At 44.7% G+C, this 15,672-nt stretch overlaps 1 pseudogene; it reads right to left on the bottom strand.

The window, feature by feature from the left end:
• LOC140716248 (uncharacterized) overlaps positions 1 to 15,672 on the bottom strand; it is a 97,912-nt pseudogene that overhangs the window by 72,579 nt on the left and 9,661 nt on the right.

Below are 15,672 nucleotides of genomic sequence, written 5' to 3'. Positions count from 1 at the left end.
CCCACTGATTCCCCATCTCCATTCCTCCATTTACTTCCTTTTTAAATCACATTCCATAATCTACAGTCCTTTGTTGCCTCCACCTCCCACCTCCCACCTGAGCACATTTACCAGTCAAGCCATCTTACCACTACCACCTGACATCTCCTACCTCACCCCTGCCCTGTGCATACTGGCTATCTACACACTCAGTCCTCACAAGGGATTCAGATCCAAAACATCAAGCATCTTCCTGCCTCCACAGATGGCACCTAATCCGCTAAAGTATCTCCAGATATTTGACTGTTCTGTTCCAATTTCTCCAATGTCTTGAGTCTCCAGAATGTTTATATACTTTCAAAGGTGTGAAATCACAATACCTCATTTTACTGCATCTGTATTTCACACTACATTCCTCAACTGTATTGACAATATTCTGTGAAGAGAGCTGTAGAATTTTCATTATGCATCTTCCTCATATCTACCTCCCCCTCCACACATAGGGTAGTGTCTCAGTCCCACCGGACTCTTTTGTTACCTCTTGCTCTTTGTGTAATCTCAAAAGATCCTTAAGTTTATTTTTGCTTGCCATTATACTTTCAGTACTTTCCAAATTTCCCTTTAAATGTTATCCTGACACTTTCTAAACCCCTACAGACATCCTGCAATATTGAGCATTCAGTCTCTAATACAACCTTCCCACCTTCACTTTCTTCCATCCACTCTGCCTCTCGTCATCCGGGTCTCCATCCTTTCTCTTTGGTTGAACATCTTTATCCTGGACCTGTTCCCTCTGTCTCCCAGTGCTCCAACACCCATTCAATTAACTACTTCCTATTCATTTTCCGTAACTCACTGCTTAGTCTTGCAAAATTTGTTTTGCCTTAGTGAAGGAAATACAACTTCAATTTTTTCTTCAGATGAATTTTACCTCCTGATGAAGGGTCTCAGCCCGAAACATCAACTGTTTACTCTTTTCATTAGATGCTGCCTGGTCTGCTGAGTTCCTCCAGTATTTTGTGCATCTTAGACCATAAGACAAAGGAGCAGAATCAGGCCATTTAGCCCATCCAGTCTCCTCCACCATTCCATCATGGCTGATTCTGGATCCCACTCAACCCCATATTCTTGCCTTCTTGCCATATCCTTTGATGCCCTCACCAATCAGGAAACTATCAACTTCCGCTTTGAATATGCCAATTGACTTGACCTCCATCATAGTATGTGGCAGAGCATTCCACAGATTCACTGCTCTCAGGCTAAAAAAATTCCTCCTTACCTCTGTTCTAAAAGGCTCCCAGTCAATTTTTAGGCTGTGCCCTCAAGTTCTGGATACCCCCACCACTGGAAACATCCTCTCGACATCCACCTTATATAGTCCTTTCAACATCTGGTAGGTTTCAATGAGATCCCCCCCCTTAATAATCGTAAAAAAAGATTGGAAATTTTATTTAATAATTAATAATATTTTTATATTAAATAAAATTTCCAATCTTTTTTTTACGATTATTAAGAGGAGTTGTGGTTTTTTGATTATATTGTATATATAACAGCGTAACATTTTACCTAGTCTGACGAAGGGTCTCGGCCCGAAACGTCGACAGTGCTTCTCCTTATAGATGCTGCCTGGCCTGCTGTGTTCCACCAGCATTTTGTGTGTGTTGTTAACATTTTATCTAACTGATTCTGACAATATATACTTTTTTTTAAACTGCTGTTTATATGTCTTTTGTATTATTTGTTTGCTAAACTTCTCCTCTGATTTGTATATTCTTTACTGGGAAATCAATAAAAAGATTGAAAAATGAAATGAGATCCTCCTGCATTCTTCTAAATTCCAGTGAGCACAGGTCCAAAGCCACCAAACGCTCCTCATATGTTAACTCTTCATTCTCAGAATCATCCTCATGAACCTCCTCTGGACTCTCCCCAACGACAAGACAACCTGTTTGAGATACAAGGTCAGAACTGTTGACAATATTCCAAGTGTGGCCTGACTAGTGTCTTACAAAGCCTCAGCATTATCTCCTTGCTTTTATATTCTATTCCCCTTGAAATAAATGCCAACATTGCATTTGCCTTCTTTACCAGACTCAACCTATAAATTAACCTTCTGGGATTCTTGCATGCAGACTCCTAAGTCCCTTTGTACCTCCGATATTTCAATGTTCTCCCCATTTAGGTATCAGTCCGCACTATTGTTCCTTTTACCAAAATGCATTATCATACATTTCCCAACACGGTATTCCATCTGCCACTCTTTTGCCCATCTGTACGTCCTGCTGCAATCGCATTGCTTCCTCAGCACTACCTGCCCTTCCACCTATCATCTGCAAACTTTGCCACAAAGCCATCAATTCTATTATCTGAATCACTGACAAACAATGTTAAAAGTAGCAGTCCCAATACTGAGGAACACCACTAGTCACTGGCAGCCAACCAGAAAAGGCCCGGCTTTATTCCTATTCGCTGCCTCCTGCCTGTCAGCCATTCCTCTATCCATGCCAGTATCTTTCCTGTAACGCCATAGGATTTTATCTTGTTAAGCAGCCTCATGTGTGGCACTTTGTCAAATCCCTTCTTAAAATCCAAATAAATGACATCCACTGCTTCCTCTTTGTCCACCCTACTTGCTACTTCCTCGAAGAACTCTAATAGATTTGTCAGGCAAGATTTCCCCTGACAGCAACCATGTTGACTTTGACTTATTTTGTCATTAGACTAAGTACCTTGAAACCTCATTGTTAATAATACACTCCAACACTTTCCCAACCACTGAAGTTCGGCTAATTTCCATTATTTTGCTTTCCTCCCTTCTTAAAGAGTGGAGTGACATTTTCCAGTCCTCCAGGACCATGCCAGAATCAAGTGAGTCTTGAAAAATCATGACCAATGCATCGGTTACCTCCTCAGCAACTTCTCTCAGGACTCTGGGATGTAGTCCATCAGCTCTAGGTAACTTAACCACTTTAAGACCTTTCAGTTTGCCTAGCACTTTTTCCATTGTAATAGCAATGGCCCTCACTCCTGCTCCCTGACACTCACGGACCTCTGGCACACCTCCACTGTAAAGACTGATGCAAAGTATTCATTAGGTTCATCTGCCATTTATTACTACCTGACCAGCATTATTTTCCAGTGGTCCAATATCAACTCGCACATCCTTTTTACTCTTTATATAACTGAAAAACTTTTAGTACCCTTCTTTATATTATTGGCTAGTTTGCCCTCATATTTCCTCATTCTCCTTCTTACAGCCTTTTTTTAGTTGCCCTTTGTTGGATTTTTAAAACTTCCCACTCACTTTTGCTACCCTATATGACCTTTCCTGGGCTCTTATGCAATCTTTACCTTACATTGCCAGTCACAGATGCCTAACCCTGCCATTTGCAAACAACTTCGTCTGTGGACACATCTATCCTGTGCCTTGTGAACTATTCCCAGTAACTTCAGCCACATCTGCTCTGCAGTCATCCCCACCAGCATTGTCTCCCAGTCCACCTGGGTAAGTTCCTCGCTCATGACTCTGTAATTCCATTCTGATACATAAGAACATAAAAAATAGGAGCAGGAGTCGGCTACCTGGCCCATCAAGCCTGCTCCACCATTCAATAAGATCATGACCGATCTGACCATGGACTCATCTCCACCTACTTGCATTTTCCCCAGAACCCTGAGTTCCCCATACTATGCAAAAATCTATCCAATCTTGTCTTAAATATATTTACTGAGGTAGCCTCCACTGCTTCACTGGGCAGAGAATTCCACAGATTCACCACTCACTGGGAAAAGTAGTTCCTCCTCATCCCCGTCCTAAATCTACTTCCCCAGATCTTGAGGCTATGTCCCCTGGTTCTAGTCTCATCTACCAGTGGAAACAACTTTCCTGCCTCTATCTTATGTATCCCTTTCATAATTTTATATGTTTCTATAAGATCTCCTCTCATCCTTCTGAAATCCAGCAAGTACAGAGCCAGGTGACTCAATCTCTCCTCATAGTCTAACCCCCTCATCTCTGGAATCAACCTAGTGAACCTCCTCTGCACCACCTCCAAAGCCAGTATATCCTTCCTCAAGTAAGGAGACCAGAACTGCACCTAGTACTCAGATGTGGCCTCACCAGTACCCTGTACAGTTGCAACATAATCTCCCTGCTCTTAAATTCAATCCCACTAGCAATGAAGGCCAACATTCCATTTGCCTTCTTGATAGCCTGCTGCGCCTGAAAACCAACCTTCTGCGATACATGCATAAGCACTCCCAAGTCCTTCTGCACTTCTTACAGCCTTTTTTTAGTTGCCCTTTGTTGAATTTTAAAAACTTCCCAATCATCCGTCTTCCCACTCACTTCCTTCTTTTACCACTAAAATAATAATCTGATCTTCCATTTTTCTTTCCGAAGTGGATAACCTCACATTTACCAACATTGTACTCCATCTGTCAGACCCTTGACCACTCATTTAACCTATCTATATCTCTCTACAGACTCTCCATAATCTTCTGCACAATTTGCTTTTCCACTCAATTTAGTGTCATCAGCAAACTTAGATACACTACACTTGGTGCCCTCTTCCAGATGCTTAATGTATATCGTGAACAGTTGCGGGCCCAGCACCGACCCCTGTGGCACACCGATCACCACAGATTGCCAACCAGAGAAACACCATGTATCCCAACTCTCTGCTTTCTATTGGTTATCCAATTCTCTATCCATGCTAATACATAACCCCCAAATCTATGCACCTTTATCTAATTGACAAGTCTTTCATACAGCACCTTATTGAACGCCTTCTGGAAATCTAAGTAAATAACGTCCCTCTGTTCCCCTCTATCCATTGCACTTGTTATATCCTCAAAGAACTCCAGGAAGTTTGTCAAAAAGGAACTGCCTTTGCTGAATTCATGCTCCATCTGCCTGATGGATCCATTTCTTTCCCGATGCCTCGCTGTTTCTTCTTTAATGATAGCTTCAAGCATTTTCCCAACTACAGATGTTAAACTAACTGGCCTATAGCGTATATACTTCTTTGAACAATGGTGTGACATTCACCTTCTTCCAATCCGCCAGGACTTGCCCAGAGTCCAGAGAATTTTGGTAAATTATTACCAAACACTCAACTATAACCTCTGCCATTTTTTTCAGTATCCTGGGATGCATTTCATCAAGACCAGGGGACTTGTCTAACATTAGGCCCACGAGTTTGCTCAGCACTGCCTCTTCAGTGATAGCTCTTGTATCGAGGTCCTTACCTCCCGTCGTATCCATATCACCTCTTTTTGGCATGTTCGACGTGTCCTCCACCGTGAAAAGAGACACAAAATAGTCATTCAAAGCCTCAGCCATTTTCTCACTACCCAATATCAATCCCCCTTCTCATCCTCCAAGGAACCTACATTCACTTTGGCCATCCTTTTCCACTTCATATAATTATAAAAACTGTTACTATCCATTTTTATATGTTGTGCTGGCTTATTTTCATAAGCTACATTCCCTTTCTTTATTACTCACATAGTGGTCCTTTGTTGTTTTTTTAAAAGTTTTCCAATCTTCCAGTTCCCCACTACTCTTGGCGACTTTGTACACAGGAGCTTTTAGTTTGATGCCTACCTTTATTTCCTTAGTTATCCATGGCTGGCTCTCCCCAACTTTACTGTTCTTGCTTTTAACTGGAATATACTTTTGTTAAGCACCATGAAAAGTCTCTTTGAATGTCTCCACTGTTCCTCAACCATCCCACCATATAGCCTGTGTTCCCAGTCTACCCTATCCAACTCCTCACTCATCCCATTGTAGTCTCCCTTGTTTAGGCGTAATATACTAGTTTTAGACTGAACTATTGCACCTTCCATTTGAATAAGAAACTCAATCATACTGTGATCACTCTTTTCAAGAGGACCCTAAACTACAAGATTGCTAATTTTACCTGTCTCATTGCACAGGACCAGATCCAAGATAGCATATTCCCTTGTAGGTTCAGTAACATGCTGTTCAAGAAAGCTAACATGTATGCACTCTATGAAGTCTTCCTCAAGACTGCCTCGACCAACTTGATTCATCCAATCTATGTGCAAGTTAAAGTTCCCCACCACAGACTCGATGGGCTGAATGTCCTACTTCTGCTCCTATATATCTTCTGGTCTAATAACTGCTGTTCCATTCTTACATGCCTCAGATATTACTTGGTTTATTGTCTGTGCCAATGTAATGTTACTATAGACAACTCTTGCCAGTGATTTTTTTCCTTTACTATTCCTAATCTCTACCCAGATGGAATCAACATTCTGCTCCTTAGATCTTATATCATCTCTCACTATCGCCATGATTTCATCCTAATTAACAGCGCTACCCCACCTCCCTTACCTTCCTGCCCGATACTACCCATACTACCCGATATCCTTAGATATTAATTCCCATTCCTCTCCGCCCTGCAACCATATTTTTGTAATGGCCATTAAATCATACCCCTTTATACAGATTTGTGCCACAAGTTCACTGACCTAGTTATGAATACTACAAGCATTCAAATAAAGTGACCTTACACTCATTGTGCCTTCAAAATCTAATAATCTTTGTCTCTTATGCACGTGACTTTTCTGCACCCCATCCTTACTTTTCTCTTTTACTTTATCCATATTTTTCCAATCTGCTGAACCCCCAGCTAATTGGTTTAAAGCCCTATCCACAATCCTAGTTATGCAATTTGTCAGGATCGAGGCCCCATCACGATTCAGGTGGAGCCCATCCCAATGGAACAACTCCCTCCCTCCCCGATACTGGTGCCAGTTTCCCATGAATTCAAACCCACTTCTCCCACACCAATCCTTGAGCCACACATTTAACTCTCTAATCTTCTTAACCCTGTGCCAATTTGCACATGGCTCAGGAAGTAATCCAGAGATTACCACCTTTTTGGCTCTGCTTTTTAATTTAGTCCCTAGCTGCTCTAATTCCCTCAGCAGAAGCTCTTTCCTCATTCTATGTCGTTGGTACCCACATGGATGACGACAACTGGATCTTTCCCCTCCCATTGCAATTCCTCTGCAGGTCAGATAAGATGTTCCAAACCCGGGCACCAGGCAGGCAATACAGCTCAGTCCCTGCAACAGAGAATTCTGTCTATTCCCTTGAATATATTATCCCCAATTACCACTACATTTCTCTTTTCTCTCCCCCGCTTGAAGATTCCCTGAACCACAGTTAGGTTGCTCATCGTTTCTACAGCCCCCACTCTCATCCACACAGGGAGCAGGAATCTCAGACCTGTTGGACAAGCTCAAGGACTGAGGCTCCTCCAGCACCGTCTCTTGGATCCCACTACCCGCCTCACTCGCAGTCACACCCTCTTATCCCTGACCACAGACCGAATTTGAGGCAGCTCATCTAATGGGTGTGCCTACCTCCTGAAGCAGAGCACCCTGGTACCTCTCCCCCTTTCTGATGTGCCGCAGTGTTTGAAGCTCAGATTCCAGGTCATCAACTTTGAGCTCGAGTTCTTCGAGCAGCTAACACTTGCTACAGATGTGGTCACCAGGAACCATGATGGGGTCCACGAGCTCCCACATCATGCAGCTACAGCGCATCACCTGATCCTGCATCATCCCTACTTTATTGAATTAGTTGTAGTTTAGTGAGTTTTTATTCAACCACTACGAAAGCTTTACCCACTACTCAACTGTGCTTCCTCACCGAAACCTCTTGAGCCAAAGTCAGTAAACTCCCCTCTCTCCGCCTCTTGCAGTAAACTATACTGCAAAGCAACTTTTAGTCCTACCTTGTTAGGCCTACAACTTCACCACTATTCTAATTATCGGTCTGCTTTTTTCTTTGGAAAAACATGCTAAACACCTCTAAAACCAGTAATGCTAGCAAACTGCTTATGCAAAGGTGAAAAAACCAGCCACACAAAACACGGGACAGGTTAAAAAAACAATCCCTTTGCAACCCCTGTAAGGCAACCAAATACAAGCTATATAAGCACTTGCATCCAAAGTTTAAAATAGGACCAAAGAATACTACAGTCCAAACCAACCGAACCTCTTTCTCACACTCACTCACTCTCACAATCTCCCAAACAGCGTGCACAGTCAGATCATCATCTGCTACACCAGCACCAACCCGGAAGTCCAACAGCTTAACCTGGAAGGTCAGCAAGCTTCTCAGTCATGTGACTTATGCTGCTCCCTCTCAAATTGGAGTATGGATTCAATCATCATCACTGCCTCCTAAGCGTTCCTTTACATTAAGCTCCCAGATATGATCTGGGACAACACCCAATCTAAGATAGGCTTTCCCTAGTAGGCTCAAGCACAAGCAGATCTAAAGCCATCTCGTAGGCATTCAACAAATTCTTTTGCTTGTGATCTGACACCAACCTGATTTTCCCAATTCCTTTGCACATTGAAATCCCCCATTACAATTGCGACATTACCCTTTTCCAGCTCCCTTTGCAATCTCAACCCCACATCTTGGCTACTGTTGGAGGCCTATATATGATTTCCATAATGGTTTTTCCTCACCCTTGCAGTTTCTAACTCCACAAAGATTCAACGTTTTCTGACCCTTCTTTCAGCCACGTCTCAGTGATACCCACATCATATCAACCAATCTCTAATTGCACCACGAGTTCATCCACCTTATTCCGAATGCTACACGCATTTAAATACAGCACCTTTAGTCCTGCATTCTTCCCCTTTTGAATTTTGCTCCGATGGTACAATTTAACCCTTTGCTCTGTCTGCATTTGTACCCAGCCATTGGCTTGTCCTTCCTTACATTCACGTTACACCCATCATCTACCTATGAACCTGTTGGCTCATCCTCAGCTCTATCGTACTGGATCCCACCCACCCCACCCCCGCCATATTAGTTTAAACCACTCCCAACAGCTCTCGTAAACCAGCCCATGAGAATATTGGTCCCCCTCAGATTCAAGTGCAACCCGTCCCTTTTGTACAGGTGCCACCTGCCCCAGAAGAGGTCCCAATTATCCAGAAATCTGAACCCCTGCCCCCTGCTCTAATTCTTCAGCCACACATTTATCTGCCACCTCATTCTATTCCTATCCTCACTGTCGTACGGCACAGACAGCAACCCCGAGATTACTACCCTTGAGGTTCTGCCTCTCAGCTTCCTTCCCAATTCCCAGAATTCTGTTTTCAGGACCTCCTCCCTTTTTCTACTTTATGTTGTTAGAACCAGTATGTACCACGCCTTCTGGCTGCTCACCCTCCTTTTCAGGATAATCGTGGACGCTCTCAGGAACATCGCCGGCTCTGGCACCTGGGAGGCAAACTACCATCCGTGTTTCCTTTTTGCACCCATAGAATTGCCCATCTGTCCCCCCCGGACTATAGAGTTCCCTTTTACTGCTGCCAGCCTCTTCAGTTCCCGACCCTTCTGAGCCTCAGGGCCAGACAGCGCTGGAGGCAGAGCCACTGTTGCTTCCCCCAGGTAGGTCCCCTACCCAACAGTACTCAAAATGGAGTACTTATTGTTAAGGGGGACGGCCACATGGGTGATCTCCACTCTCTGACGCTCGCCCTTCCCTCTCCTGACAGTCACCCAGTATCTGTCTCCTGTCGCCTCGGGGGTGACCATCTGACCATCCTGTCTATCACCTCATTTTCCCTGACAAGCCGAAGGTCATCGATCTGCAGCTCCAGTTTCCTAACACGGAGTCGAAGGAGCTGCATCTCGAGGAGGCTGGCATCTGACACCCAGAACGAAACACTGGCTCTGTAGATATCTCTATTCTCTTAATAAGGAATGAAATTTACCTTTACCTTCCCTCCACCTGTTGAGCCGAAGCCCAACACTCTGACTCAGACCACTCCGACGACGACCGCTCTTTTATGGACACTTAAAAGTTTTTTTAAAACTCTCTTTTATGGAGACTTAAGAGTTTTTAAAGCCCTTCGCCGGACTTGCGCGTCTGCACCGTACTCGAGAAGATCTCTGTTCTTTTCGCACAGCAATAGTGAAAATTTCAACTCCCCTCAGACCCTTCAATTCTCCCTGAGCCCATCACATCACTCCCTCACAACCAGGCCCCTTCACACCTCCCAATCCTCTGGTCACCCCCTCACCACAAACCCCCTCCTCCGGACCCTCCTCCCCTCCGCGCCAACACGACCGGCTTTCCTCACTCAAACAGCGGTCTGACCTCAGGCGCCTGCGCACTCGTATCGCTGCCGAGAATGCCGGCTACGGTTGGAGAGCGCCGGCCCCAGACATGCGTCCTCCGTCGGAAGCCGGCTGAGCGTGCCGCGCCTACGCAACGCGGTGACCCGGTCTTCCACCCTGTCCCGGGGTCGCCATTTCCCTCGGGTGATCCTGTGACTTGCTCATGTGTCGGATTCCAGTCCAGCAGAACTGACTGGGGGTTCATTATTTTTTTTTGGAGAACGAGGTAAGAGATGCATATTGAAGGGAGATGCATCATTTGTCCTTTAACTCCATTCCTTCCCACCATCCAGGAATCTGAACAGCGATTCACTTAGACCATAATAAACAGGAGCAGGAGTCGGCCATCTGGCCCATGGAGTCTGCTCTGCCATTCAGTAAGATCATGGCTGATCTGACCATGGACTCATCTCCACCTGCCTTTTCCCCAGAACTCTAAATTCTCCTACTATGCAAAAATCTATCCAACCTTGCCTTAAATATATTAACTAATTCCACAGATTCACCACTCACTGGGAAAAGCAGTTCCTCCTCATCCCCGTCCTAAATCTACTCCCCTGAATCTTCAGTCTATATCCCTTAGTTCTATTCTAACCTTCCAGTGGAAACAACTTTCCTGCCTCTGTCTTATCTGTCCCTTTCATAATTTTATGTTTCTGTAAGATCTCTCATCCTTCTGAATTCCAGAGAGTACAGTCCCAGGTTACTCAATCTCTCCTCATAGTCTAACCCCCCCATCTCTGGAATCAACCTGATGAATCTCCTCTGCACCACCTCCAAAGCCAGTATATCCTTCCTCAAGTAAGGAGACCAGAACTGCACACAGTACTCAGATGTGGCCTCACCAATACCCTGTACAGATGCAGTATAACCTCCCTGCTCTTAAATTCAGTCCCTCTAGCAATGAAAGCCAACATTCCATTTGCCTTCTTGATAGCCAGCTGCATCAGCAAACCAACCTTTTGCAATTCATGCACAAGCACTCCCAAGTCCCTCTGCACAGCAGCATGCTGCAATCTTTTACCATTGAAATAATAATCTATTTTTCCTTCCAAAGTGGATGACCTCACATTTCCCAACATTGTACTCCATCTGCCAGACCCTTGCCCACTCACTTAACCTATCTATATCTCTCCGTATTGTCTGCACAATTTAGTGTCATCAGCAAACTTAGATACCCTATACTCGATCCCCTCTTCCAGATCGTTAATGTATATCATGAACAGTTGCAGGCCCAGTACCGACCCCTGTGGCACACCGCTCACCACAGATTGCCAACCAGAGAAACACCCAAACTCTCTGCTTTCTATTGATTAACCAATTTTCTATCCATGCTAATACTTCACCCCCAACTCTATGCATCCTTATCTTATGGATAAGTTTTTTATGTGGCACCTTATGGACGCTTTCTTGAAACCCAAGTACAGTAAATAACATTCATCTGTTCCCATTTATCCACTGTGCTTGTTATATCCTCAAAGAACTTCAGAAAGTTTTTCAAACAAATAGGACCTGCCTTTGCTGAATCCATGCAGCATCTGCCTGAAGGATCCATTTTTTTCCAGATGCCTCTCTTTTTCATCTTTAATGACAGCTTCAAGCATTTTCCCAACTATAGAAGGTTACCAGCAAATAAGTGGGGATTAGGGATGCTGGAATTCCCTGAGAGCCAGAGCAGACTCAACAGGCACAGTTCAAAGGCAAGGGCTCTCAATCCAGGGTCCACAGCTCCTTTGCTCAGTGATATTGGTCCATTCCATTAAAAAAAGGTTGGACACTCCTGGTCTAAAGTAACACACACAAAATGCTGGAGAACTTGGCAGGTCAGGCAGCATCCATGGAAATTAATAAACAGTCAGTATTTCAGGACTGGAAAGGAAGGGGGAAGACGCCAGAGTATAAAGGGAGGGAAAGGAGGACATGCCAGGTAATAGGTGAAGCCAGATGGGTGGGGGAAGGCAGATGAATTATTAACCATGGGAGGTGATAAGTGGAAAATGTAAACGGCTGGAGAAGAAGGAATCAGAGAGTGGAACAAGGGAGGAAGAGAAAGAGGAGGGGCAGCAGGGGGATATAATGGGCAGGTGAGGAGAAGAGGTATGGGGCCAGAGTGGAGATTGAAGAAGGGACAGGGGATAAATTACAGGAGGTTGGAGGGAAAATCGATATTCATGTCATCAGCTTGGAGGCTACCCTAGATGGAATTGGAAGTGTTGCTCCTCCAACCTGAGAGTGATCTCTTTGTTTCAGAAGAGGAAGCCATGCACCAATATGTAGGGATGGGTCTGGGGATAGGAATTTAAATCGTTGGCCACTGGGAATTCCTGCTTTTGTGAAACGGAGCAGAGGCACTCAACAAAACAGTCCGCCAACCTGCGTCAGGTCTCGGAGCACTGGACAAGTAGACAAGCCCAACCAATGCGCTGGTGAAGTGTTGCCTCACCTGACGGGCAGGTGTAGCACTTCAGTCTACCTGTGCTGTAAGTAAATATGAAAGGACTGGAGACAATGAGAATTTTCCAGCTTGCACACTGTTCAGTTTTTTTGTTGCATTTTGTCTAAACTATGAACCAATAACACTTTGGGGGGGACTTCTGCTTTCCTACACTAAATTACCACTTTATTACATACATCTGTACACCTGATCATTAATGCAAATATTTAATCTGCCAATCAGGTGGCAGCACTCAATGCATAAAAGCATGTAGACATGGTTAAGAGGTTGTTGTTCAGACTAAACATCTGAATGGGGAAGAAATGTGATCCAAGTGATTTTGGCCAGGGAATGTTTGTTGGTGCCAGACAGGGTGGTTTGAGTATTTTCACATAGCTTCTAGAGTTTACAAAGAATTGTGCCAAAACAAAAAAAACCCATCCTGTGAGTGGCGGTTTGTTGGGTGAAAAATACCTTGTCAGCGAGACAGCTAGCCTGTTTCAAGCTGACAGAAAGACAACAGTAACTCAAATAACCACAAGTTACATCAGTAGTGTGCAAAAGATTATCTCTGGATGCACAACACGTTGAATGCTGAAATAGTTTGGCTACAGTAGCTGAAGACATGAACTTACATAAACCACATGTACCAAGTAAATTGGCCACCGAGTACAAATACAACATTCAAACCGGGCGAGTGGAGAGGGCAGAGATTCTGCCAGGGGACCAGATGGCCTGAGTTCATTAGGACTCCTTTTATTGAACATGTTGTTGATTGCAGGGACATCAACCTGAAACAAGAGTGTTTAAAACAGAACTGATTTATTAGTAACATACAAAATATTAAATTCCAGTTCAGTTATTAGGGGCAGAAACATCAGCATAAACAATACAAAACCACCTATAGAAACCAGGGTGTATTAAGCACCATAAATAATTGCGTAATATAATCCCTGCTCTCATCTGTGATCCTTCATTTTAGCAGATGCATTGGTAATGTACTCAGTATATGGAATATTTAAACATTTTGTTCAGTGTGTGTGTACTCAGTGTCTCAGCATATTGGAAGACCGAATAAATCTCTGCTCACACTGAGAAAGTGAACAGCCTCCCTCCCGTGTGAACTTCCCAGTTACCCTGATTGAGCAAATCCCGTCCCTCATTCAGATATGGTGAACAGCCTCCCTCCCGTGTGATCTTCCCAGTTACCCTGATTGAGCAAATCCCGTCCCACATTCAGATATGGTGAACAGCCTCCCTCCCGTGTGAACTTCCCAGTTACCCTGATTGAGCAAATCCCGTCCCTCATTCAGATATGGTGAACAGCCTCCCTCCCGTGTGAACTTCCCAGTTACCCTGATTGAGCAAATCCCGTCCCTCATTCAGATATGGTGAACAGCCTCCCTCCCGTGTGAACTTCCCAGTTACCCTGATTGAGCAAATCCCGTCCCACATTCAGATATGGTGAACAGCCTCCCTCCCGTGTGAACTTCCCAGTTACCCTGATTGAGCAAATCCCGTCCCACATTCAGATATGGTGAACAGCCTCCCACCCGTGTGAACTTCCCAGTTACCCTGATTGAGCAAATCCCGTCCCACATTCAGATATGGTGAACAGCCTCCCTCCCGTGTGAACTTCCCAGTTACCCTGATTGAGCAAATCCCGTCCCTCATTCAGATATGGTGAACAGCCTCCCTCCCGTGTGAACTTCCCAGTTACCCTGATTGAGCAAATCCCGTCCCACATTCAGATATGGTGAACAGCCTCCCTCCCGTGTGAACTTCCCAGTTACCCTGATTGAGCAAATCCCGTCCCACATTCAGATATGGTGAACAGCCTCCCTCCAGGGTGGACCTGCTGGTGCTTTAGCAGGTTGGATCGTTGGGTGAACCCCTTTCACACTTGGAGCAGGTGGAAGGCCTGACTCGCTCCAAAGTTCTGATGAAGGGTTTCGGCCCGAAACGCCGACTGTTTATCCTTTCCACAGATGCTGCCTGACCTGCTCAAGCCGCATTTTGTACGTCTTACGCTGGATTTCCAGCAACTGTAGCTTCTCTTGCGTTTATGATTCACTCCAGTGTGAATTTGCTGATGATTCAGTGAGATGACTTAGTGAATCCCCTCACACACTCAGAACAGGTGAGCAGCCTCTCTCCACTGTGAACTTGCCAGTACGTCAGCAAGTGGGATGACCGAGTGAACCAGTTTCCACATTCAGTGCAGGTGAATGGCCTCAGTCTGGTGTGAACTCACTGATGTTCCAAAGGGTGGATAATTGAGTGAATCCCTTCCCACATTTGGAGCAGGTGAATGACCTCTCCCCAGTGTGAACTTGCTGGTGTGTCAGCAGGTGGAATGACCAGGTGAGCCCTTTCTACACAACAAGCAAATGAATGATTTCTCCCTGATTTGGTCTCGTTACTGTCTCAGTGGTTCAGATGGCATTGTGAATTCATGACACATGTCGAGCAGATTATCCAGTAAAGAGTGCTAGTTTGTTCTCAAGGACCTGGATCAATGGTCTGAGGAAAATGGGTAGAGAGAGTAGAGGGAAGTGGTAACCTGAGGGTTGGGTGAATGCTGTCAGACAGATTGGAGCATATAGGAAAGGGAGACAGAGGAAGGTGGATAATGGATTGAGGCGAACGAAAAATAAGAGGAGGATCAAGATAGCTGCTAAGAAGGAACACAAAGAATACCAGTGCTGAAATCTATTAAAACCATGCAGTACATCTGACCTACCCACTGCAGCTCACTAGGGAGGAACGTCTGACATCACATCCAGTCTCTGGTATCCATGTACGTGTTCTCCAATCATTCGACCACCATAGGTAGCTTTCTTTGCCAAGGTGTTTCTGGGTATTTATGGCTGCCATGACTCTACCGTAAGCAACATCCGCAGCTCTTTGACAAATGCTTCACCTGCATGCTAAGGGAGGTAGGAGAAGTTCCAGCCTATCCTTCCATTCAGTGCCATTACGGCCAACTTGTGACCCAGCTCCAAATTACAACCATCCTTTGCTTAACAAATTCACCCAACATCAAATTTCTTCATGAAAAGTTATTGCAGCCTTT

The sequence above is a fragment of the Hemitrygon akajei genome, chromosome 25 (assembly GCF_048418815.1).
Source record: "Hemitrygon akajei chromosome 25, sHemAka1.3, whole genome shotgun sequence".
Classification (NCBI taxonomy): Eukaryota; Metazoa; Chordata; class Chondrichthyes; order Myliobatiformes; family Dasyatidae; genus Hemitrygon; species Hemitrygon akajei.
Note: the sequence above shows the minus strand (reverse complement) of the source record. Positions and strands in the feature narration are given on the sequence as shown.